The sequence below is a fragment of the Panthera pardus genome, unplaced genomic scaffold (assembly GCF_024362965.1).
Source record: "Panthera pardus isolate Hobbes unplaced genomic scaffold, ASM2436296v1 HiC_scaffold_17, whole genome shotgun sequence".
NCBI classification, from domain to species: Eukaryota; Metazoa; Chordata; class Mammalia; order Carnivora; family Felidae; genus Panthera; species Panthera pardus.
Genome location: NW_026526732.1, coordinates 28221017 through 28232703, shown reverse-complemented (window position 1 = coordinate 28232703; position 11687 = coordinate 28221017). Strand labels below are relative to the sequence as shown.

General features: G+C 44.4%; 2 long non-coding RNA genes across 3 annotated transcripts; one reads left to right on the top strand and one right to left on the bottom strand.

Annotated features, from left to right (window-relative positions):
- The first annotated feature begins 49 nt into the window (after positions 1–49).
- LOC109249870 (uncharacterized) lies at positions 50–9566 on the top strand. Of its 2 annotated transcripts, XR_002072795.2 has the most exons (4): positions 50–441; positions 3807–5069; positions 7138–7199; positions 8384–9566. It is a non-coding gene; the product is annotated as an uncharacterized LOC109249870 (long non-coding RNA). The 2 variants fall into 2 exon arrangements; XR_008422881.1 differs by having other exon boundaries at positions 3807–7199.
- On the bottom strand, positions 8841–10070 carry LOC128777641 (uncharacterized). The gene is made up of 2 exons (XR_008422882.1): positions 9910–10070; positions 8841–9236 (listed from the first exon to the last, which is right to left on the bottom strand). It is a non-coding gene; the product is annotated as an uncharacterized LOC128777641 (long non-coding RNA).
- Positions 10071–11687: the final 1617 nt, after the last annotated feature.

The window sequence follows — 11687 nt, the reverse complement described above, 5'->3', positions numbered from 1 at the left end:
GGCCAGAGCACGAAGGAGGGGCCCCGGGGGGCGGGGAGACCAGGAGTGGGCCAGGCAGCGGGATAGGGCGGGAAGGCGGGACTGGGGCGGGGAAACTGGGCCTTGGGAAGGGAGGCGGAGCCAGGGAGGGGATGCCAGGCGTGGACTGGGCAGCGGGATAGAGCGGGGAAGCCGGGCGTGGGCGGGGCAGTGGGGGCTAGGGAGGGGAGTAGGAGGCAGGGTGGGGAAGCGGGAGGCGGGGAAAAGAGAGGGCGGGGGGCGGGGCCAGGATGCGGCCTGGGGGGCTGAGGACCAGGACCTGAGCGGGAAGGCAGGACCCCTAGTGCCGAACCGGGCGTTGGCTGGTAGGCAAGCCTAGGACCGGAAGGCAGGAAGAGGCCGGTTCCAAGGACGCTCGGCCTTAAGGGCATGGAAGTCTGTGGTCCTGACAACGGCCCACAGGTTTGCGAGGAACTTGAGTCCAAAGGTTACGTTCTTTCGATTCGGCACCACCTTCCGCGATTATTCTTCCTGTTTTTGCAGTGTTCTGGGGTTGCAGAGCTTTTCCTGAGGCCACAACCCAGCCACAATCCTAACCTTACCCTGTTAGACTTCACCATCAAGGCGTCTGGAAGCCTGAGAGTTTAGAACGCGAAGAGCCTTAAAGGCCTTCTCTAATCCCTGCATTTCTATTCGAGGAAGCTAAAGCTTCAGTGGTGAAATGGTTTGTGTAGACAGCCGTTATCGAATTGACTTGGCCGAGAACTACTTTATCTTTGGAGGAAAAACAACTTGTGTTATCTTTTCAGCAATTAAATATCACATAGCGATTTCTTAAGCAACCTCTCATCGTGTGATCCGCCCTCTTTCCTCCCTGACCACATCACCTATTACTGGGCATTTCTCCTGTATTGATGTTTATTTTCTCCTCTTAGAATGTAAGCTCCGTCTGCCTGAAGTCTGGCACTTGGTTGGTATTTGTTGAGTGAAAGAATGCCTGATTATGCTAGCATTAAGCAATATTTTAGAGAGAAAAAAAAGATGCTCTACAAACGAGAGAGGAATTATTAACAGGATCATTTTATTTACATTAATAAATGCCTTAGCTCTGAGACTTCTGAAACTTCAATGAACATATGAACCACTTGTGGATCTTGTTAAAATGCAGGTTGATTTAACTGGTCTGATTCAGCTGGGTCTGGAGATTTCTGCATTTGTAACAGAATACACAGAGAATGCCCGGGACCTCTGACTCTGAGACCATACTTTGAATAGGAATGCTTCAGCTCCATCTAGACCAAGTTTGGGGGAATATTTTGCTTGGTATTTATGATGCCCGCTGTCTTAGTCTGTTTGGGCTGCTTTAACAAAAAACCACAGACTGAATAGCTTATAAGCAACAGAATTTTACTTCTCACATTATGGAGGCTTGACGTCAAAGATCAAAGTGCCAGCATTATCAGGCACTCTTCTGGGTTAGAGACTTCTAGTTGTGCCCTCCCATGTTGGGAGAGGGAGAGAACTCTCTGGAGCCTCATTTATAAGGGTGCTAATCCCATTCATGATGTTTCCATCGTGACTTAGGCACCTCCCAAAGGCCACATCTCCTAATACCATCCCCTTTGGGAGTTAGAATTTCCACATCTGAATTTTGGCGGGGGCGGGGTGGGGGGCGCAGACATTCAAACATTAGCACTACTATATGAAAGGCACCTAGTCATTGCAAGCATGCAAGGATGAATAAGAACTGATCTTTGCTGTGTAGGGGTTTATGGAGTAGGACAAAACATAATCCAGTTCAGTAACTATTTTTTAGTAGCCATCACTGGTTGGGCTATCCATGAAATGGACCCAGCAGGGGAGATTGGCATGCAAAACACGCTGTTGTGTGCTCTTGGGATCAACCTCTGTGAAAGGGAGAGGGAGGAAACAGGATTGAGCAGAGGGAGAGATTGATCTGTGATGTCATCCTAACAAAGGCTTCAGGGGACCTCTGGGAGCTGGGATGGCCTTTGAGAGGGAAGGATCATGAGTTGATATGAGTGGCTAGGCCTTCACTCCCAACATTGATTGGTCGTTGGATACACACCACCCCTGGAAGGAGACGTGATTTGAGCTTGTCCATTTCTTTAACTGAGGCATTATCCAAAGAGGGCTGACAGTTAAAGGGTTTTGCCAGCACTACTCCCAGCAGCAAGGAGGGATGGGGCGAAGTCTTCTGTTCCTAAAGGGGGATATGATCAGAGCTTCAAAGTCAGCATCCACCATAGTACCTATCCTTCTGAGGCACCTTGCTAGCCGCTTGGAGACTAAAGACGTTTATTAATTCACTAAATATTATTGAGTGCCATTATGTCTATGCAACCCTGTTATGCACCAGGGTACAGACCTGAATAAGACCGATATGCCCCCCGCCCATGGTGCTTACAGTCTATGAGCGATTAAACAAGCATTGATCAAACTATCACATAACTAAGTACTAAAATTGTGGTCATCCTTATCAAGGAGACCAGTGGATTTACAGGTGAGTAAACAGAAACTTAGTTTAGACTAAGTTTGAAGGAAATTCTCTCTTAAGGAAGTTATAATCATGACCTGCAAGATAAGAGGGAATTCATTTGGACAAAACTGGGGCATGGGGACTCACAGGCTAGTATGAGAGGTAAGAGGATGATCAGTAAAATATATTTTAAAACCCAGTATATAAATCTTACATAGCCACACAGAAAGCAAATGAGCAGTGCCAGTTTCCTTGGTAAAAATCTTGTGCCTATCCAAGTATATCCTTGAACATCCAAGTATATGTTGGTCCCCACTATGTCCTCTGGTGAGTTTTTAAAGCCAAAAAACAAAACAAAAGAAAACAAACCCAATGTAGGGTAAGGGGTGAATAAGTCCAAAGCCAAGTGTGAACTGAAGTGGCACTCAGAAGCTAAGGCTGCATTTTATAGGTCAAAACAGGAAATTAATAGCCCAAATAAAACAATTTAAGATGCTAGAACTATGATGTAATGAGAACAGAGAGTGAGTGTGCAGCACAAGCTATGCACTTTGGGCTCCTGGCAGGCATTGTGTATTTCCTTCCTTTTTCCTCTAGAGCAGAAAGGTCTGCCAGTTTCCCTTTAAAGGCCACAAACTTTCCAATTATTCTATGAACTATTCTATTCTATTTCCAATTCTAATTATTCTAGGAACTATGGCTAACACTTCCCCACCCTCTCGTACTTTACCATCGCCTCTATCCTGCCCCTTACCTACGTTTTCACCACGGCACTTATTACCATCCGTATGTGTGTAAATATATATATCTCCAGATATATAAGTACTGAAATGGTGGTAATCATTACCAAAGAGAGCAACGAGGTTATTAGAGCATAGATTCTCTCTCTCTTCCACTAGAAAGTAAGCTCCTTATTTTCTTCACTGCTATACCTTGAGAAGCACCTATCACTATACAAATATTTATCGAATAAATATATGAATGACAAAGCAAGCTTGTGAATAGATGTGGGATTAGAACAGATACAGTTAAATGTATGGTTGATTAAGCTATAATTGGGTCACTGATGAGAATTTAGACCATTTGTTCTTGCCCAGAACACAGCCCCCTTCCAAGGAAGGCTGTCATGCTACATCTAATCCTATCATATCAACCCCTGACTCAAAGGCAATTGTCCATAGACTGCAAAGTCTTTTAGTAGATAGCTTGTCCTGAAGCATTGCCTAAGAGACGCCATATGTAAGATGGTGACCGTGGCAGAAATTGTTCACTAGCTGAGTGCTAATAACGTTTCTCAGGATCCTTCTACCTTTCTGTCTTCTCACAGAGGCTATAAAACTCAATACTCACCTTCCCAACCTTCATGGCAGCTACGTGTAGTCACGTGACACGGTTCTGGTCAATAAGACGTAAGCAGAAGCCTGTGTGTGTGCATGTGAGCATGTGGTGGATGCGAAAGGAGAACTTGCTAGCCTTGACCCTTCTCCAGTCTTCCTGCCTGAACTGTAGACTCATGATACAGTAGTCCTCCTGCAACCGCGAAGCAACATGATTGAGGATAAAAAAGCCAACAGCTAAAAATGGAAGAATAAAAAGAAAGCCTGAGGAGTCAATGTTAGCATCAAGCGGCTGGACCAATGTCTGCAACTACCAACCTCTGGACTCTTGTTTTAGGAAAAAAATAACAAAACCCTATTGATTTAAGGTACTGCCAGTTTGGTTTTCTGTTAGTTGACCTGAAATTTTTTCGCACTCCTTGTTAGGACACCCTAAATAAATTCTCATTCAGAGAGCTGGAATGTAAATCACAAGAATGGATGGGGTTAAGTGGGAAAGAAAAAAAAAAAGAGAGAGCGAGAGAGAAGCAACTGGGACACCTGGGTGGCTCAGCGGATTAAGCGTCTGACTCTTGGTCTCGGCTCAGGTCATGATCTCATGGTTGGTGAGGTCAAGCCCTGAGTCAGGCTCTTTGCCAACAGCATGGAGACTGCTTAGGATTCTCTCTCTCTCCCAGTCTCCCTGTCCCTCCCTGTTCCCCGCATGCTCCCTCTCTCTCTCTCTCTCTCAAAATAAATAAATAATTTTTTTTAAAAAAAAAGGAAAGAAAGAAAGAAAAGGAAAAAAAAAGAAAAAGCAGCCAACTCAAGGACAGAAAGTAGAACTTTAAACAATTTTTTAAAAATGCTTATTTTTGAGAGACAGACAGAGTGCAAGCAGGGAGGGACAGAGAGAGAGCGAGACACGGAATCCGAAGCAGGCTCCAGGCTCTGAGCTGTCAGCACAGAGCCCGACGCGGGGCTCAAACTCACGAACTGTGAGATCATGACCTGAGCTGAAGTCAGCCACTTGACTGAGCCACCCAGGCGCCGCAGGAAGTAGAACTTCAGCATACGAAGCAAAGGTGATCTGTCATTGAGGGGGAACAGGAGACCCCAGTGTTGGGGCTGTAACAGTCTCCAGAAGCTTGCTGGCCCTGCTGTGTACCCTGACCAGTGCTCCTTCCCTGTGGCCCCTGAGGACCGGCGCACTGGTGACTGTTTCCTCTTCTGACTTTCTGGCACATCTTCATCCAAATCCCTGGTCACTAAAGGTAACCTGAGTGTCTCTGTCCGTGGCAACTAAAAAAAGCTCACTTAACCTAATTTCTAGCCATTGTGGTCAGTCTCTTAAAGAACAGCTACCATATTCTTTCAGAAACCGTTTCTCAATGTCAGACAAAACACCGAGCTGCTGGATGACTACTGCTGAAAAAAACCCAAGCGACGTAAAGAAGCTACAGTTTGTCCCCAGGGCCTCTGACTTCCTCTTTCAGTGCTTCTGCCTCTCTGAGTGCTTCCTCTCACCACACGAATGTCCAGTGCCCTCTTGCTGCTTTTTACTCTTTTATTTTTTTTATTTTTTGAGACAGAGAGGGCTCAAGTGAACGAGGGTCAGAGACAGAGAGAGAGAAAGAGAGAGAAGTGGGGCTCATCCGAAGCGGGGCGCGTGTTTCATCCAAAGCAGGGCTCAAGGTCACCTGCTGTGGGACTTGAACTCCCGAACTATGAGATCATGACCTGAGCCAAAGTCAGATGCTTAACGACTCCCCATCTTGCTGCTTTTTAGATACCAAGAGTTCTCCTACATTGAGAGTACCTAGAACTGCCCTGGCTCACGAGGCTTCAGCTTAAGGCTTCTCTGTACCTTGATCTTTAACCAACATTTAGGTAAACTGTTTTATAATCTGCAGGCACATGCTCTTAGCTGGCTTTGAGTAAAGATGGATAAACAGCTTATAGACATCAGCATTTGGTAACTATTCTAGCATTGGTACCCTTAGGTATTTTAGCATTATAACATTCCCTAACTAGCAAAACAATGGATTTGCAAGACTGTTGTCTTTTTCTTGAGTCAACATATCATCAGATGTTTTTTAAGAGAGACTGCACAGTGCAATGTGCCCAGTGTGAAGTGTCTTGACACGGGGCTACCTGGCTTCAATGCATCCGTCACCGTTAATTAGCCATGTGACCACGGGCAAGTTGCTTCACCTCTCTGTGCCTCAGTGTTGTTACCTGTAAAGTGGAGATAGAATAGAGTGTACCACACAGGATTATTGTGAAGGTTAAACGAGATCATTATGAACAGTGCTTAGCCCCATGCCTGACAGGTAAGTAGATAAACATTAGCTGTGTATTATTATATGCCAGATACCCTCTGCCATAGGGATGTAAAGAAGAATAAGGTATAATTACTTCTCGGAAGGGACTTACTCTATGAGACAGAGGATTGTAAACAAAAATCGTGTTACAGATTTGTCTTGTCATAGAAGTTCCTGTTAGCGGTGTGGGAACACAGCAGGGATGTTCTGTTCAAAGAGCAATCCGGAAATTCCTTCCGAGAGGAGGGGACCTTTGAACTAAACCTTGAATCCAGTTTCTAGTCTCACCTGGGGGTCCTAGCCACCACCGACTAGTGGTGAAGAAAATAAAATAGAAAACTTTATCAACGTGTGGGGGCCAAAATGGGCCGCTTTGGCATGAAAATTATTTTTGAGTTAAAAAGCAATGAAACGCCTCGGGCGCCTGGGTGGCTCAGTTGGTTACGTGTCTTGATATGAGCTCAGGTCACAATCTCACTGTTCGTGAGATGGACCCCCACGTCGGACTCTGTGCTGACAGCGTGGAGCCTGAGCCTGCGGGAGATTCTCTCCTCTCTCTGACCCAACCCCACCCTGCTCTCTCTCAAAATAAATATTAACCAAAAAAATATGAAAAGCCAGGAGATTCGGGAACCGCTCTTTGCTTCCCCACAAGTGCCTACGCGAAGTGAGATGGACCTGCTCCAGGAAGACAGTTCTCCCCGTAGATAATGATGTCATGACATGAGCTAGATTGGCAGACAGGAAGGAACCTCGCAAGGCCTGTTTGATCAAACTCCTCTGTGGCCCAGTTGCTTCTGAGAAGCTGAGCAAACATCTGTTTCCCAACATTTGCTCTTTATCATCTTCCCGTGAATTGAATTCTTTCCCTTTGAAGACCCCTACCCACTTCTCCTTAGTTCAGAATGACATCCATACCTCATCCTGCCTGACTGTCTTTGGAATGTCTATGTCTGTGTGGATTCCTCATATGCCTTAAATTAAAATTAATTTTCTCCTGTTAATCTTCTCATGTCAGCTTGATTCTTAGTCTGGCTGGAAGGACCTTGAAGGGGACAAGAAATTCTTTCTTCCCAACAGGTATGTACTTTTCCTATCAACTAAAATAAAATGACTGTGTCTTTCATTGATTGCAGTGAACAGTTCAACGTACATTTCAATGGTTGCAAATAATAAATCTGTTAGCATCATCAGCTTGCATTTCCCCTGTTTTTGCCTTTATAGGTCCTGTACCTACAGACCCCCAAATTCTGCACCTTCCCTATACCCCATTCCTTACTCATTCACATCAGGTGTAAGTACATCAGGAGGTTGGTAGAAGATCATAACACGAATTTGCTTTTTTCTAAATTGAGATAGAGTTGATATATGCTGTCTATCAATTATATCAGTTACAGGTTAATCAACTTTATGTTACAGGTATACAGCATAATGATTCCATATTTGTATATATTGTGAAATAATCACCACAATAAATCTAGCTAGTATCTGTCAGCATACCGAGTCACAGGTTTTTTTCCTTGTAAGAACCTTGAAGATTTACCCTCTCAGCAACTTTTGAATACAGTATTATTAACTATAGTCACTGTGCTGTATATTACATCCCCATGACATTTATTTTATAGCTGGAAGTTTGTACTTTGACTCCCTCCACTCATTTCACTCCTTCTGCCCACCCACCCCCTGCGACTACCAATCTGTTGTCTGCATCTACAAAGAAGCTTGTTTATTAAAATTAAAATATAATGAAGCCAACACTAACCCTTAGGCTACAAGTGGGAGGAACAGTTTAATCATGACCTAACTGGAGACAATAGAATAGTTTTAAAAAATTGCATCAATCTGAGAGGAACAGTAATGATGGAAACAGAAAAAACTGCAGAGTCCTGAGAGGCAAAATGGTTCAGTGTGTCCCCAGCAGAGCCCCAGAGAGAATGTCCATTCCTGGTTATGCTCACATTCAGCCCCTTTGCCAGAGAATACGGGGGTGGGAAAGCAGACTGCCTGGGTTCAAACCCCAGTCCCGTGTAGTAGCCCCGTGATCCTGGGGAAGTTATTATACCTCTGTGTGCCTCACTTTCCTCCTCAGGGAAATGTGGATAATAGTGATACTCACCTCAACAGGGCAGATGTGAGAGTTGAGCGAATACATGAGAGGGTAGCACAGGGCCTGGTCCTGAGAGGGCACATGAGAAATTACGGTCCACCTTTCTTTTCCCGGCATCAACTAGTTACCGTTTCCTCCTCTTTTCTCTGGCCCGCAGTCCCAGGGCACCCAGGCTTTGGCATGTGATGCAGGCAGAACTAGGCCTTCCTGTGGCCATTTTGGGGGTACTTGGCACTGAGCAGGCTGAGAAAGGAGGTAAGGACTGGCCCAAAATGGAATTCCCAGAAGCAGGCCTGGGAGAGTAAGAGATCTGACGACCTAGCCACGCCTCTGGGAAGCAAAAAGGCAAATTAGGAAAATCCGCTTCAGGAAGAGGACAGTTGGTGTCCAGCACAGTTTTTGTACACGTTCTAGGCACAGCGCCTCGGGAAAACTGGAAATCAGAGGAGACATTCAGGAGGTGAATGGGCCCCATGTCTGACTGAGCGAGGATGAAGACAAAGCCCTTGTTGGCAGGGCTCAACCTCACGGGAAACAAGATTTCGAACTTCTCTCTTATTAGTGCCTCAAAATTTTCGGCAACTCCCTAGTTTCATTACAAAATGGCGACCGTAATGATGACTGTATTAAATTTATTTTTATATTTCTTTTAGGGAAAGGGATGAAAATTCAGAAAGAATAATCTGTTGATGGTAAAAATTGTTCTCATCTTCTCTGTGGAAGAATTGCGGGGGTTTTAAATCAGAGCCCAGAAGTTTAAACAGCTACTAGCAATGAATTTCCTTTTTAGAAAGTGTTACATTGTAATCATTACGTCATTATCACTTCAAAAGGTTTGTTCTTTCAACTTTGTGGTTTAAAATGTGTGTGTTAATTTGTCAGCAGTGAAAAGGAGCTGGGGAGTTCGCTGAACTGTAATTGTGGTTTTTAGCGAGAATACTCGGGAGAATCCTCGCATTGCTTGAGTTCGAATGAACGTCAGCAGACTCTTCTCTTTTCAATGTACGAGCCTGAAACACAAAAGAGACTGGGCATATGATCCATTTTTAAGTGATGAAGATTTGGATTTAAAAAATCTGTAAACCCAGTCCCTTTTTCAGGTTAGGGAACAAGAAGGAGAAAAAGGCCAGAAGACGTTTTAAGAGTCTAGACTTGCCAATAGCTACCTGTGGCTACCGAGCACTTTTAATGTGCTCGGATTCAGGCACGAATTCTGGATACGGACGACTCAGTACAAAAGGAAAAAGTAAAACATATCATTAATATTTTAAACGTACGGATCACACGCTGAATGATCATGCCTGGAATATAGCGAGTTAAAAAAGGGTTCTCAAAATTAACTATACCTGTTTCTTGGGGCACCTGGGTGGCTCGGTCGGTTAAATGTCCGACTCTTATTTAGGTTCAGGTCATGATGTCACTAGTGAGTTCCTGAATTCGAGCCCTTTGTTGGACTCCACACTGACAATGCAGAGCCCGCTTGGGATTCTCTCTTTCTCCCTCTCTCTCTGCCCCTCCCCCATTCTCTCTCTCTCTCTCAAAATAAATAAATAAACTTAAAAAAATTTACACCTGTTTACTTACACCTTTTCATACTTATTTAAGTATGAAAATTTAAAATCACACACACACACACACACACACACACACACACACACACACACGGCTCACACTAAAATCTACCTGACTAGCAGCACCTGGGTGATTCAGTTGGTTAAGCGTCTGACTCTTGGTTTGGGCTCAGGTCACGATCTAAGGGTCGGTCCCTGAGATTGAGCCCTGCATCCAGCTCTGTGCTGACATTGCAGATGCTGCTTGGGGTTCTCTCTCTCTCTCCCATTCCCTCTGCCCCTCTCTCTCTCTCTCTCTCTCTCTCTCTCTCTCTCTCTCTCTTTCTCTCTCTCTCAAAATAAATAAAAATAAAACTTAAAAAAAAAGAAAAAGAAAAAATCTACCAGACTAAACACGAAAGTCCTTTATTTCTGTCATTTTCTTTGCATATGTGTGGACACCACGCTGGTCTCAGGCTCTTCTGCTTGGATCCTGCTATCTGCAACTCTTTCCTCACTTCCTCACTTTCTGCTTGCTGCTGAGATCTTCCTCAGTCAGCATTTCCCTGCTAGAGACTGACAATGACTCCATCCTGCTAAGTGTAAGGTTTCAGGTCTTCTGCCTGGTCGTCCTTTGCATTACCAATAAGCTTTGAAATTAACTCTTGTTGTAGTCCAAACAATAGAATTTGTTGGAAAGGATACCAGGGCATTTCAGGAGGTCCAAAGACTGGGCCTTGGGAAAGGAGGCAGGGATAAGGAGAGCACCATGGGCTAATTCAGGAGAGTTATTTCATTGCTGTCCTGTTCCCACGCTCGTGGTTAAAAAGGCTACCGGTCGGCCTCTGATTTTTACCTATGAGGCTGTTTCAGCTACTGGTAGAATGACACTTGTCACATTCTGATTCTAAAGTGGAGATGTCCAGCTCGGGGGCCCTGGTCTAATACTGTATCTAATATTCCTTTTAATTTTTCACATTGCAGTTGGCCTGAGCACACGGGCTGTCTCAATACTCACTGACTGATATCATGGTAGTAACAGGAAATTGTTGTTTGCTTTACCTTTTAGGAAACACTTGTAAATAGCCATTATATTCCTGAATTCTCACAACTGCAAGCTGTTTATTATCATTCTGTAGACATACCAACAGAAGTGCAGATCAACGAACTGACTTTCCCGAGGTCCCAAGCCAGGTGATTTGGTTGGCTCATCCTGAAGGCTGGGCTCTTGGCCACATGTCTGGGACCCTTTCCACCCTTGCATGCTTCTTGCTACTCTTCTTTCCTCAGGAAAACCCCCTTGGCTCTGACCTTGCAGAAAGCGTGTCAGAAGTTGTCAGACATCATCTGCTTTTTATCAAAGGTACTTTGGATGTGGGAGGAGGAAAGTGGTGAGCTGTACTAAATAGATGAGTCATTGTCTCAAGATTGAGGAAGCCAAGATTTGTATCTTGGGGACTTTTCAGGAGGATGGTGAGTTTCTTGACATTAAAAACAAACAAGTGAAGGAAAAGAGGAAAACAGACTTCAGGTTTTTATTTTCCCTTTTTCCTTTTGATGCACATTCTTCTTATTACATTTCTCACCTGCACATTTCTTACTGATCTTAACAATTTCTTGTTAAAAATGCCCGGTGTTGTTGTAATTTACTTACTTTCTACAGCATTATAGAAATTGACATTAATTGACAACCTCTGGAGAGGTGTTTGTACATATGCTTTACAAGGCAGTCTTTCTTTCTTTTTCTTTCTTTCTTTCTTTCTTTCTTTCTTTCTTTCTTTCTTTCTTTTAATTTGAGAGAGAGAGAGAGAGAGAGGGGAAGCATGCACCTGCTGGGGAGAGAGGCAGTGGGGGAGAGAGAGAGAGAGAGAGAGAGAGAGAGAGAGAGAGAGAGAATGTTAAGCAACCTCC